At 41.8% G+C, this 13,444-nt stretch overlaps 1 long non-coding RNA gene across 1 annotated transcript in view; it reads right to left on the reverse strand.

The window, feature by feature from the left end:
- LOC125119758 (uncharacterized) overlaps nt 1-13,444 on the reverse strand; it is a 91,863-nt gene that overhangs the window by 24,021 nt on the left and 54,398 nt on the right. The window contains exon 3 of the long non-coding RNA XR_007133161.1: nt 2,432-2,569. This is a non-coding gene — a long non-coding RNA (uncharacterized LOC125119758). The remainder of the gene's footprint in view (nt 1-2,431; nt 2,570-13,444) is intronic.

Genomic DNA, 13,444 nt, shown 5'->3' on the forward strand with positions numbered 1-13,444 from the left:
GGGCTGCATGACAGGACCCAAGCCGAGCGCTTGGTGCAGGGTTTAGCGTCTGGTAAGGGCTCAGCGAATGTTGGTGGCTCTGTGGTTGTTTTCATCCCACACACCCAAACAGAAGCACACAGCTCTCCTCCCTAATGCTAGCATCACAGACACCGTGGCCCCTGGGGCCCAGGAAGAGCCGGATGGAGGTGCTGCCCCAGCCGGAGGCTTCAGAAGCTGCTCATCAACCACATCTCCCCACTGAATCAACATCACCTGTGGGACACTCAGCACCACTGTGTCACCCACAAGGAGCCCTGCTCCTGGGGTCAGGTCATGAAAGGTGCCAGTGAGTTCCCAGAAAGCAGAACATATTTCCCTGCAAGCTCACTGGCAGGTGTGTGGAGAGGCAAGTCCGCTCTGTGTCACCAGCCTGTGGCCAAGGTACCTGGTGGGAAAGCAAGGGCTTGGAGCGGCAGCAGCGGGGCGGGGGAAACCCAGACACTCTTTCACAGCAGAGGAGCCCAGGTTCAAGAGGGGAAGTGAGCACACCTGGGGCTGGCTCATATCATCAGACTCTTGTCACTGCTTCTGCCACTTTCCCACGGGCCAGGACTCCAAGTCTTCCTTCATACACATACCCCGCACAATTGTGATCACTTTTGAAAGGCATCATTTTTATCCTCAACTTGTGACCCTTTTGTTTTTCCCCTTCTGGCTGTGGTCAACTCTTTTGAGGTGAAAGTCATATAACATACCGTGAACCAATTTGAAGGGTCCAGTTCAGTGACGTCAAGTGCATTTGCAATGCTGTGCAACCACCAGCTCTCTGTTTTCAAAACTTTTCATCACCCCATAAAAACACCCTGTCCCCATCAAACTCCCCACTCCCGCCCCCTCCTCTGATCCCCTGGTAACCTCGAATCTGCTTTCTGTCACTATGGATCTGCTATTCTGGATACATCCTACAAAAGGAATATGGCCTGTGGTATCTGACTTCTGGCACTTACTATGTATCCCAGGTTCATCTTCCCAGGTTCCTCCACCTTCCTTCCCGAATCATATTCTCCACTCTATAGATATAATATTCATCCATTGATGGGCATTTGGATGGTTTCCTCATTCCTAAACATACAGAAATGTTGCAAGAATAACGTGATCAGCACTCATTTTCCCACTCCCCTGACTCAGCAACCAGTTTGGACTAGAGCAAGGCCAGTGAGGTGCTTGGGTGCCACATTGAAGGCTGGCCATGCTTCTGGGGTCCGCAGGTGCAGGGTGGACCCTAAGAGGGTTATTTCCCTTAAGGATACCCCTAGGCACTTTGGCAGCCTCAGTCTCAACCTGGCCCTGTTGGACCATTCTAATCTGTGGCCAGACTTGCTTTATCCCAGGCTAGAAACAGTGGGTTTTGCTGAAAAGTTTGAAGATGGGTTATGGACCACAGACACCTGGCTGCTCAGCTGCTCAGCTCACATCAGCCCCTAAGGATGTTCTGCATGGTAATATCCATTCCCACACTGTGATGCCACAAAGCCTCCATCTCCCATCCATAGTCACATTTCCCAAGGGCCCCAAGTACATCTTTCACTGACTTTTTGTTTGGTTTGTTGTTCCATTTGTTTTTAGCAGGATCTGATGAAGTTTCCCACATCACATGTGGATACTGGGTCTCTTTCATGCTAAAATGGCCTGGGTTTCCCCCTCCATCCCATAACATAGGCCTTTTGAGGAGTCTAAACCTTATAGCCTTTTAGGATGGCCAACATTGTGAGCTGGTTTCTCTTGTGATCATTTAACATGTTCCTCTGTCCCCTGGAAATCCTGCAAGCTGGGGCTAAATGTTAAGCATTTCAGCAAGGACATTCCTTAAACGAGGTGTGTTCTATATGTCAGCTCACATCAGGAGGTCTGGGACGTCAGGTTGTCCTCCTAACAATGGATGATGCTAAGTTTGATTGATTGGATTCCCATGTAGACAGCATCACTCTCTGTTGTAAGGGTATATTTCCCCTTTTTAATTAGCAAGTAAGCTGGGAGGACTCTTTGCAGCTGCACAAATGTCCCATTCCCCAACAAGCCTTAACCCACAGGTTTTTTGGCATCCATTAACGACCCCTGCCCAAATCAAGAATTACCCTGGAGGCTGCGAAACGGCGACTTTCTAGACTTCTCGTTCCTTCCACAGTCTTCTGCTGTCAGTCTTTTGTAAAGACTTCCCTCTCTCCAGCCCACCCCCCCGCCACACACACTGAATTCATGGATTTTCTCTTTGTTTCATGTGAAATTTTAAGCAATTTTTTACTTGTTTACTTATTCTTTTTGATGCTCAGTCGTCCCAAATTCAGCCAGCAGGATCCCTTCAAATCCACTTCTGAATCTTTTTGATATGATCTCACTCATTTTTCAGCACATCACTCTTTCTTGGGACAGTAAGATGTCCCTGACTTACCATGTACTTTGCTTTCCCCAGACCTGGAATCAGCCATTTCTCCAGAAAGGTTTCGTTCCTTTTGGTGGGCGGTGGTCTTAGAAATCAAAACTAGACATCGGGTGGTCTCATTGCTCCTGAGGGTCTTGCTTCTACACTCTTTCAATGGACAGAGATGGGAAAACTGAAATCACTTCATAGTATCATCGGTTCAACTTAAACATTCTGTGTTTTTTTTCCCCTTAATTCTTTTTGTTGCTGTTAATTTAATATTTGAGTGTCTCTTCTCTGACACAGAGAATCTTCATTTCTAATAGCATTAACATATGCATGTTTGCTTTATTTTATGAGACACATATTGTATTTTTCAAATTACCATATCATCATTATTAATAACAATAAACATACTAAGTAAACTTAAAACCTCTTTGTAGTTTTATTTGTCCTTGGAATACATCACACCACAGATGTATGGTCAGGGTACTTTTTTCGAGTTACTTGAAATATTTTTGGTTGTTGTATGGTTAGGCTCTCAAATTAGTTTAGTCAGGTTTATTTGTTTATGTTTGTGAACCACTTGGGAGTTTTCTTTTAATTTTTTTTATTTAATTTTTTGAACATATAAATCATGTACATGGTTAAAAACACGAAACTATAGTAAAAACCATACTTGGGAACAGTTTTACTCCCAGGTCAACACTCTAACACCCCCCTATTAGTTTCTGGTTTATTATTGGTTTTTTAATATATGTGTATGCATATTTGTTCATACATATATATTGTTATTTCCCCTTCTTTCCTGTGAGATTTATGTTAGGGTGCAGATGGGAGTCCAGAGTTCTGGGATAGAAAACAATTTTAAAGGAGACAAATTTGCTTTTGAGTCTTAGATCCACTCCGTGCTAGCTGGGCAGCTTGAGCTACTTTTATAACCTGTCTGAGTCTGTCTCCTTATCTGTGAAATGGGATAATAACTCCTATCTTGTATGGTTTGGACTAGGATTAAGATCTTTCTCATATCACATTATGAAATTAAATTCGAAATAGAAAGATGTAAAATGTAAAAAGCAAACTTAAAAACTCTTTTAAAATACATATTTTTAAATATTACACTTTCCTGTGCAAGACACAAGACTGAGTTTGCTTTACAAAGATGCATTAAAAACAAAGGACATCCTAGCCAATGGGAAAGTCCAAGTAACAGACAAGGTGCGAGAGTTTGTAATATATTTAAAACACATCAGGTGCAATCACTTTGAGAAACTGCTTGGCAGTTTCTAATAGAGCTTAAACATACACTCACCCTGTGACCCAGTTTTTCCACTTGTAGGTATTTACCCAACAGAAGTAAGAACTTATGTCCACACAGAGACCTATGTAAAAATGTTCACAGCATCCTTATTTGCAATTGCCCCAAACTGGAAACCACCCTTGTGTCTATCACTAAGACAATGGGTGGCCAATGGGACACCACTCAGTAATGAACAAGAACCAACTAGATACTTTCAACAACATGGTTGAATCTAAAAAACAGCATGCTAAGCAAAAGAAGCAAGCCAGACATCTATTTGTATGATCCTATTATAAGAAGTTCAGGAAGAGACCAAATTAATTTGATAAAAATCAGAACAACTGTTGCCTTTGGGGGTGTTGAAAAGAAAGGGGGCCTGAGGAAATTGTAGGAGTATGGGAATGTTCTGTATCATGATTTGGGTAATGATTACATGAATGTGTACCTTTGTCAGAACTCTTCAAACTTCACTCTTAGGATCTACAGATTTAACTGTGTGTAAAATACACCTCAGTTAAAAAGACAGTGGATTGGAATTGCCTGGTTGCTCAGAAGGTTAAGGGTCCAAGATTGTCACTGCTGTGGCTTGGGTCATTGCTGTGGTGCACGTCTGATCCCTGGCCTGGGAATTTCCACATGCCACAATCGTGGCACAAAAAAAAAAAAAAAGACTAGATTAAATACAAGATATATAAAGAGCTCCTAAAAATCACTAAGAGAAGTTTAAGTATCATAGAAAAAAATGGGCAAACACTATAAACAAACAGTTCATTACTAAAGAAATATTCAAATTCATCCAATTAATGAGGAAAGAAGAGATACCCAGCCTCTCAAGGAAAGTAGGAAACAAATTACAACAAGATTTTAACTTCTGCCCATCAGGTTGGCAAAGTTAAAAAGTCAATAATCTCAAGTGTTGGCAAGAAAAGAAATCAGGGAAACAATCACTCTTATGAACTATACATTGATGGAAGTTATTAAAAGACTATTTGGGCTCACCCATAAAAGTTTAGAACATACATGACTTTGACCTCTCAAAATCTATCCCAATGAGGAAATATTTTAAATAATAATATTTCTGTATCATGCAGTGAAGTAGTTCTAAGTGTATCAATATGAAAGTTCACATAACTAGGTGGACAAAAGCAAAATGCAGAACAACATATAGTAGAGCAGTCGCATTTTTATTAAAAAAAAAAAAAAACCTAAGTGTGTAATTACACGCGCACAAAGCAAATATCCAGAGAGGAGATAGGAAAAATTTGCTTTAAGTGCTGACAGGGTTATTTCTGGGGAAGTGGAGTAGGAATCAGGGGTGTTTGGTAAAGAAGTTCCCTATATTGTACTGCATGTTTTTAGTATTTTTTAAAAAAGCATTTTAAAAAATTTTATTATACTTAATTTACAATGTTCTGTCAATTTCTGCTGTACAGCAAAGTGACCCAGTTATTTATATATATATATATATGTATATATATACATGTGTGTGTATATATATATGTATGTATGTATATATATATGTGTGTGTGTAGACATATATATATATATGTATGTATGTATGTATATAGTTTTTCTCACAGTATTCTCCATCATGTTCCATCACAAGTGATTACATACAGTTCCCTGTGCTATACAGCAGGATCTCATTGCTTATCCACACCAAACGCAAGAGTTTGCATCTACCAATCCCAAACTCCCAGTCCATCCCACTCCCTCCCCGCTTGGACACCACAAATCTGTTTTCCACATCCATGAGTTTGTTTCTTTCCTGTAGATAGGTTCATTTGTACCATGTATTAGATTCCAGATATAAGTAACATCATATGGTATTTGTCTTTCCTCTCTGATCTTTATGTTTTCTTTCCTTCTGCTGACTTTAGGTTTTATTTGTTCTTCTAATTCTTTTAGGTGGTAGGTTAAGTGGTTGATTTGAGATTTTTCTTCTTTTTTGAGGAAAGCCTGTATTGCTATGAACTTCCCTTTAAGAACTGCTTTTGTGGCATCCCATTGATTTTGAGTACGTTTTCATTATCAATTGCCTCGAGTTATTTTTTAATTTTCCTTTTGATTTCCTCATTGACCCATTGTTTTTTAGTAGCATGTTGTTTAGTCTCCATGTAGTCAGTTTTTTCTAATTTCTTTTCCTGTGGTTGATTTCTAGTTTAATGCCATTGTGCTCAGAGAAGATACTTGAAATGATTCTTACCCTCAAATTTATTGGTTTTGTGCCCCAATATGTGGTCAATCCTTGAGAATGTTTCACGTGCACTTGAAAAGAATGTATATTCAGATTTTTTTTGATGTAATGACCTGAAAATATCAATTAAGTCTAACTTTTCTATTTTTTCATTTTAGGATCTCTCCTGCTTTATTGATTTTCTGTCTAGAGGATCTGTCCATTGATGTGAGTGGCATGTTAAAATCTCCTACTGTTATTGTATTCCTGTCAATTTCTCCCTTTATGTCTGTTTGTATTTGTTGTATGTATTTGGGTGCTCCTATATTAGGGGGGTATGTATATATATATATATATATATACACACATAGATGAGTGTAATATCCTCTTCTTGAATTGTTCCTTTTATCATTAAGTAGTGTCCTTCTTCATCTTTCTTTATGGCCTTCATTTTAAAGTCTATCTGTCTAATATGAATATTGCAACTCCTGCTTTCCTGTCTTTTCCATTCGCATGAAATATCTTTTCCATCTCCTCACTTCTAATTCATATGTGTCCTTTTCCCTGAGATGAGTTTCTTACAGGTAGCATATTGTAGGGTCTTGTCTTTTTATCCAGTCTGCCACTCTATGTCTTTTGATTGGAGCATTCAGTGCATTGACATTTAAGGTAATTACTGATCAACACATATTTATTGCCATTTTAAACTTTGTTTTCCAATTGTTTCTATGTTTCTCCTTTGTCATTTTATTTTATTTTTGCTTAGATGATTTCCTTTTATTTTATGCTTGTGTCCTCTTCTTTTCAGTTTTTGTGAATGTATTATTTGGTTTTGACTTGTGGTTGCCCTGTTTTTCAAATATGTTAACTCCTCCCTATATCTGCTTGCTTTAGCCTCACAGTCACATAGGCTCAAACACATTCTAAAACAAAAACAAAAACAAAAAACCAGTCTGGATTTTCTTACTTTCCTTCCCCACATTTATGATTTTCATATCCTTTTTAAATATCTTATGTTTATCTTTTGCTGTTCCTTGTGTTGACTGTCACTTTTACAATAGGGTTTTTTTTTTCCCCCCTTCAAGATCTGTGGTATAGGGCTTATTTAAGTGATTACCTTCCAATTGCGATTTCCTCCATCCTATTTCTTCTTCTTTATTTAGAGGAGCCCTTCCATTATTATTATTTTTTTTTTTTAGAATGGGCTTAGGATTGCTGTACTCATTTAGTTTTTGTTTGTTGGAAAAATTCTTTATGTCTCTTTCTATTTTAAATGATATTCTTGCTGGATAGAGTATTCTAGCTGCAAATTTTTCCCTTTAAGAACTTTGAATATATTTTGCCACTCTCTTCTGGCCTGTAGTGTTTCTGTAGAGAAATCAGCTGATAGCCTTATGGGGGTTCCCTTGTTATTAACTTGTTGTTTTTCTCTTGCTGCCTTTAGAACCCTCTCTATCTTTAACTTTTGCCTTTTTTATTATAACATGTCCTGGTGTGGGCCTGTTTGGGTTCAAATTGTTTGGGGCCTATGTGCTTCCTGTATTTTGATATCTGTTTCCTTTATATTTGGAAAGTTTTCAGCCATAATTTCTTCAAATACATTTTCAATCCCCTTTTCTTCTTCTTCTCCTGTAATCCCTATTATGTAGAGAGTGTCCCGCTTTATATTATCCCATAGGTCTCTTTTATTGCTTTCATGTTTTTTTCATTTGGTTTTCTGTCTGCTGTCCTGAATGGTGATTTCCATAATTCTATCTTCCAAGTCACTAATTCGTTCCTCTGCATTATTCATTCTTCTCTTCAGTGACTTTAACTTAGCTTGCATCTCTGCAAATGAATTTTCTAACTTTTCTTGGCTCCTCCTGATATTTTCTAATTCCTTTCCAAAGAAATCTGCATTACTGTTCATATCCGCTCTTAATTCCTTCATATTCACTCTTAATTCCTTCAGAAATTTCACTATTTCCTTCTTGAACTCAGTATCTGTTAGACCACAGAGGTCTGTTTCACTGTTTGCTCTTTCAGGTGAATTCTCCTGTTCTTTCAACTGGGAATGGTTCCTGGGCTTCTTCATTTTGTTTATATTTTTATTATTCTGTGAGTTTAGGGAAAACAACTACTGTAGTCTTAAAGGGCTATTCATATGCACAAGCTCCCCTGGGTATTTTGTGAGGGCTTACTATTTATTTTTAGGGTGCTTACACATGCTTCCAGGGAGATGGAGGCAATGGGCAGGGCTAGTACCCGGTGCCTGGTTGCTGGGCCCTTGACAGTGGAAAGGAACTATGCAAAGATGGCTCAGGCTGCTTCTAGTTGCAGGGCCCTAGGAAGTGGCAGTGATTCTCAGGCAGCTTTAGACGGCACTTGGAGTGTTTGTCAGTGGCAGCAACAGGTCATGTGCTTTCCTGGGGAGTGAGAGCAACAGCAGGTGGTTCTTGGTTGCAGTGACCTCCTCTAGGCTGACATCTGAGGTGACTGGGGCTTCAGGGGCTGCTTTTTCAGGGACCCCTAGTGGTGGTGGGCCATGACCACCTCTGGAGTCTGAGATGACTGAAAGTTTGCCCCTGCTACCTGTAGACCATGCAAGCCCACCCCCATGCACTTAGCCCATGTAAGAGGTACTGCCACCCATAAGGGGCCCTTTTCCTGTAGCCTGCACAAGAAGTGCCTCACAGCCATAGCCCCACCCTCCAAGAGTCCACACCTGCACAGAGAAAGATATTCCTATGGCGGTCTACCCCTTCTCCTCTCGCCTTCTGCATCAATGGCAATTGCTTCTCCAGTGGGCCCAGGGCTCCTCTGGGGTTCCCTAGGCTGTGGCGCTCACTTCCCAGCCCTTAGAGCACCGCTCTCTAGCCCTTCAAGCTGTCTCCACACAAATAAACCCTAGTCCTCTCCCCAGAACTGACCCCCAGAGCCTGAGTCTCAGCACCCAGCCCAGCCCCTGCCCATGAGTCTCAGGCTATGGTGCCCAGGGCAGTGGTACTGATGGTCTGTGTGGCTCTCTCTCTGCTTTGCCCTCATCATTCCAACTTCTGCACTTTTCTCAGAAGGTTTGAGGTCCCTCCATCTCAGCTGAAATCCTCATCAGTTATGTGGATTTCCAGTGTGTGGTTTTTTCCTTTCCCCTTTCACAGCTCCCTCTCATGAGTTTTAGTCCCATCCTGATTCCTTTTTCTCTTTTTTTTTCCTTTTGTTCAACCCAGTTATGTGGAGGGTTTCTTGCCCTTTTTTGGATGTTCAAGGTCTTCTACTAGCATTCAGTAGATGTTTGTGTGAATCGTTGTATATGTAGATGTTTTTGTTATGTGTTTGTGGGTGAAGGTGACTGCCACGTCTTACTCCTCTGCCATCTTGATCACGTTGGGCTCTAGAGGTGTCCAGAGGTCAAAGTGCAGCAGGGCAGCCTGGTGGGAGGAGGAGGGAAGGGCGGGGGGATGGGGGCTGGCAGGTGGAAGACAGGGATGCTTGGGTCCTGGATATTATTATTTTTATAATGAGATTGTATTCCTGTACTCCTAGTGTCATTGCAGAAGCAAATATAAAAGATCTTTGACAAACTCTTGGATGCTAAATAAGGATGAATGAAGGAATCACTGGAAACATGCACTTAGAACTCTATAGATATCCAACATCATGTGAGGAATGAAAGGATCCCACAGAAACATGTCCCATTCAGATCCATGTGCATTCACCTTCCTGATGACCATGAGATGCTAATCATGTAATTGCAGTCCCTACTGTCACCTGACATGCACTGGAAAACATCTGACAACTGAAGAGTATGAGTGTTCAAATGTATGCTTACATGTGCGGTGGGTGTGAGGGTAAGGGTGGGTGAATCCTTTCCTGGAAACATAATCACATGTGTTACCAAGCCCTTACCAAGGACCCTGGCAGCCAGGTGTGTTTTGAAGATCAGAAATGTTATAATTTTCATCAGTGACAGTCTGCCTGTTGTATAGTTGTGCTAGCAGAGTTTGGAGCAGCACCTTATGGTCAAACACATATTTCTGCAGCAAAATGCATGAATGTTCATGCTGAAGATGAAGACTAGGTAGCCATAGGTTAGCCCAAGTCAGGTTCTGCTGTGAAATGAGCTCATGCCAACCTGAAAAAATCAACTTTTGGCATTTGAAATCTGTCTGGACTTTGGAATTGGGGGTAAGGGGCTATACCAGAAGGTGATCTCTAACTAAGTCTTAACTTTTAAAAGTGACTTCTGATAACATGGAGGTCCTGCCACGGCTCAGCAGTTAACAAACCCAACTGGTATCCATGGGGACGGGGGTTTGATCCCTGGCCTCACTCAGTGGGTTAAGGATCCAGCATTGCCCTGAGCTGTGGTGTAGGTCACAGACATGGCTCAGATCCAAAGTTGCTGTGGCTGTGGTGTAGGCCGGCAACTATAGCTCTGATTTGACCCCTAGCCTGGGAACCTCCATGTGCCATGGGTGTGGCCCTAAAAAGACTAAATAAATAATAAAAGTGACTTCTGATAACATAACGTCAGCATGACATGCCTGTATTATAGCATCATTTGCCCTCTTGTGTATGAGCACACATGGATGCCATCGCATTAAGGGAGTGTTAGTGCCCCTGAAGCTGGCTTTAGTCAGGCCAAAAAATTACCCAGTTTGGCCCAAGTGTATTGAGATTAGGAGACCTACTGTTCCTACACTAGCTTTTGCAACTGTTCATTTTCTACTTACTTTTACGAAATGATATAGGACAAAATACATAGTCACATAACACATACGCATGATGCAGGGTGGGCTGAATGAAAGCATTGCTGAAACCACACTCTTTCAAGTCTAGGCTGAGATCTTCATTCTTTAATGGATGTGGGGAAATCCAAAGTCTGCACATGAATGTCAGCTCCAGCTCATCTGGGTATAACACATAGAATTTCAGTACTACCTGTTCTCATGGGAGTCTGGGGCTTGAATCTCTGCTACCCATGGGATGTGGAACCCCCGAGAGGGAAAAGTGAACCGGTCTCAGGTTGGTGCTGCCCCCTGGTGGATGAAGGAAGCAAATACAAATCCTCCAGGAGTAAAGGGTTCTCATTCTGATTCGCCAAACTACAAAAAACCAAAACACCCCACATTCAAAGCAATGAATCACCATGAGCAAGAGTCAGCAGAGACAAGCAACAGATTTCAACCAGGGTTTCTCAACCTCAGAGCTACTGACATTTTGTACCAGATAACTCTTTTCCATGGGGGTTGCTCTGTGTGTTAAACGTTTAGTAGCATGTCTGATTTGGATCCTCAAAGACTTAAAATATTAGAATAATAAGATAGGCCATAAAAGAACTGTATATGAACTACTTAAAGACTCAAAAGATGTTTATAAAGGCTCAAATAGAATTTCTGGGAATAAAAAAAATATAACTTTGAACTTAAAAATTCAATGGATGTATCAGACACAGATAATTAATGAATTAGGGAGCTCTTGTTGTATCTCAGCAGAAATGAATCTGACTAGCATCCATGAGGATGCAGGTTCAATCCCAGGCCTCGCTTAGTGGGTTAAGGATCCAGTGTTGCCATGAGCTATTGTGTAGGTCGCAGATGCGGCTTTGATTTAGCATACACAAACAGCTACAGCTCTGATTTGCCCCCTAGCCTCCATATGCTGCAGGCTTTGATTTAGCATACACAAACAGCTACAGCTCTGATTTGCCCCCTAGCCTCCATATGCTGCAGGTACAGCCCTAAAAAGACAAAAAATAATAATAATTAATGAATTAGAAGACAGATTTTAAAAAATTACCCCAACTGCATTAGAAGAGCAAAATAAAAAAGGGGGGGTGGGGGAGGTGATAGGATAAAAGACAAGGAAAATATAGTTCAGAGTTTAAACTATAACTAACTGGAGCTCTAGAAGGAAAGAATAAAGAGAATGAGAGACAGGCAGTATTTGCAGAAAAAATGCTTGACACTCTTCTGGATCCATATATACAGGAAGTCCCAAAGATACCAAGCTGTGTGAATGCACAAGTTGTGGTGAGTTGGATGTAGAAAAGCTAAGAATTGAGCCTCAAAGGTTCATCATTGAAATCGGTGCACCAACTCAAACCAGGGGTCCACAGGAGGGCTATGGTGGCATCAATGGCACGGACATGGGAGTCTTGCAAAGGGACTAATCCATGTGGACAATCCTGTGGACAGGGACCTGAGCTTGGCCTTGAAGGATGTTCATACAGTGTTGCATCAAGAGACCTTGATCTGAGCCCTTTATTTTACAGAACAACCTAGGAGATTAACTGGAGGCGAATGTGAAAAGGGCAGAGAGGAAATGGGATGAGGCTCTAAGCAGGGGAAAGTACACAAGCAAAGGCATAGAAACAAGACTAAATACCTCATGAGCAAAAGACCAACAGGAGTCCTGTTTGATGGATTGGGAAATATTTAAGGGAACAATTACAAAACTGATTGGATGGACAAAGTGAAAACAGCCTGAAGAAGACCCTTGAGAGATAAGCAGGTGTGTTTAGACTTGAGATCATAGGCCAGGGTTTGGTAAACTACAGCCTGGAGGCCAAGTCTGGCCCACTGCCTGTTTTTGTAAATAAAGTTTTATTGGAACATAAGCACACCCATTCATTTCCATATCATCTATGGCTGGTTTTGCACAACAGCAGAGAAGAGTAGAGTCCATACCCTATGGCCTGCAAGAGCTAAAATATTTACTCTCTGGCGCTTAACAGAAAATGGTTGTCAATCCCTGATCTAGGCAGGGCAGCCAGCCAGCGAGGCCTTTCAGCCAATTGCCAAGACTACGAGGATAAACCTGGAAGTGGCTGAAGGACTGTGTGTTTTGTAAGAGGAGGAAGAAAGGTGTGTAACCTTTATGGCATTCCCATTGTATACCATCCCTCTTCCTGCATTATGATTATAACTTCTCAAAACCACCCTGCCTAGAAGTTGTTACTTTTTTTTTTTTTAAGAGATGAGGAAAACGGGGTCCAGAGAGGTGAAGTAATTTACCCAAGGTCAGCCAGTGTTCCGGGCAGAGCTGAGATTTTGTTTCAAGTTGGTTGGATTCCAAAGCTGATGTTCTTTCTACCACACCTCACTGCCTTTCCAGGCACTGTGTATCCCAGACATGAGGGGATAGCCTCAGGCAAAGGAACTAGCTACTGTGTGTCATGGCCAGAGATGGTTGGAATTAGGGTGTGGTGGGAAATATTCCTCTCCGCTCTTGCAAACAGATCCAGGGGCCCCTTCTGACCCGGAGCAGGACCTCTGGCCCAAGGCTCCTCCAAAAATGGTTCCCAACCTGCCCAAACATTGACTCCCCATGGACCCCCTCCATCCCACACCTCCAGAGCCACCAGTCCGGCCAAGAGTGTCTATCTTACAACTTCCTTCCAGCCTCATCTCTCAGCACGACGCCAGAGGCAGTTGGGAGGTATGATACCATCTCCATATCTAGGAACCAAACCTGAGGGTTGGCAGCTCTGCACAGTGCCACCCACGAGAGATGGCCCAGTTGATTTGCAGTGAAATTGCAACACAGCTTCTGCTCCTGCCCCGGCTAGATCCCAGGCCCTGGAGCC

Source organism: Phacochoerus africanus, chromosome 2 (genome assembly GCF_016906955.1).
Source record: "Phacochoerus africanus isolate WHEZ1 chromosome 2, ROS_Pafr_v1, whole genome shotgun sequence".
Classification (NCBI taxonomy): domain Eukaryota; kingdom Metazoa; phylum Chordata; class Mammalia; order Artiodactyla; family Suidae; genus Phacochoerus; species Phacochoerus africanus.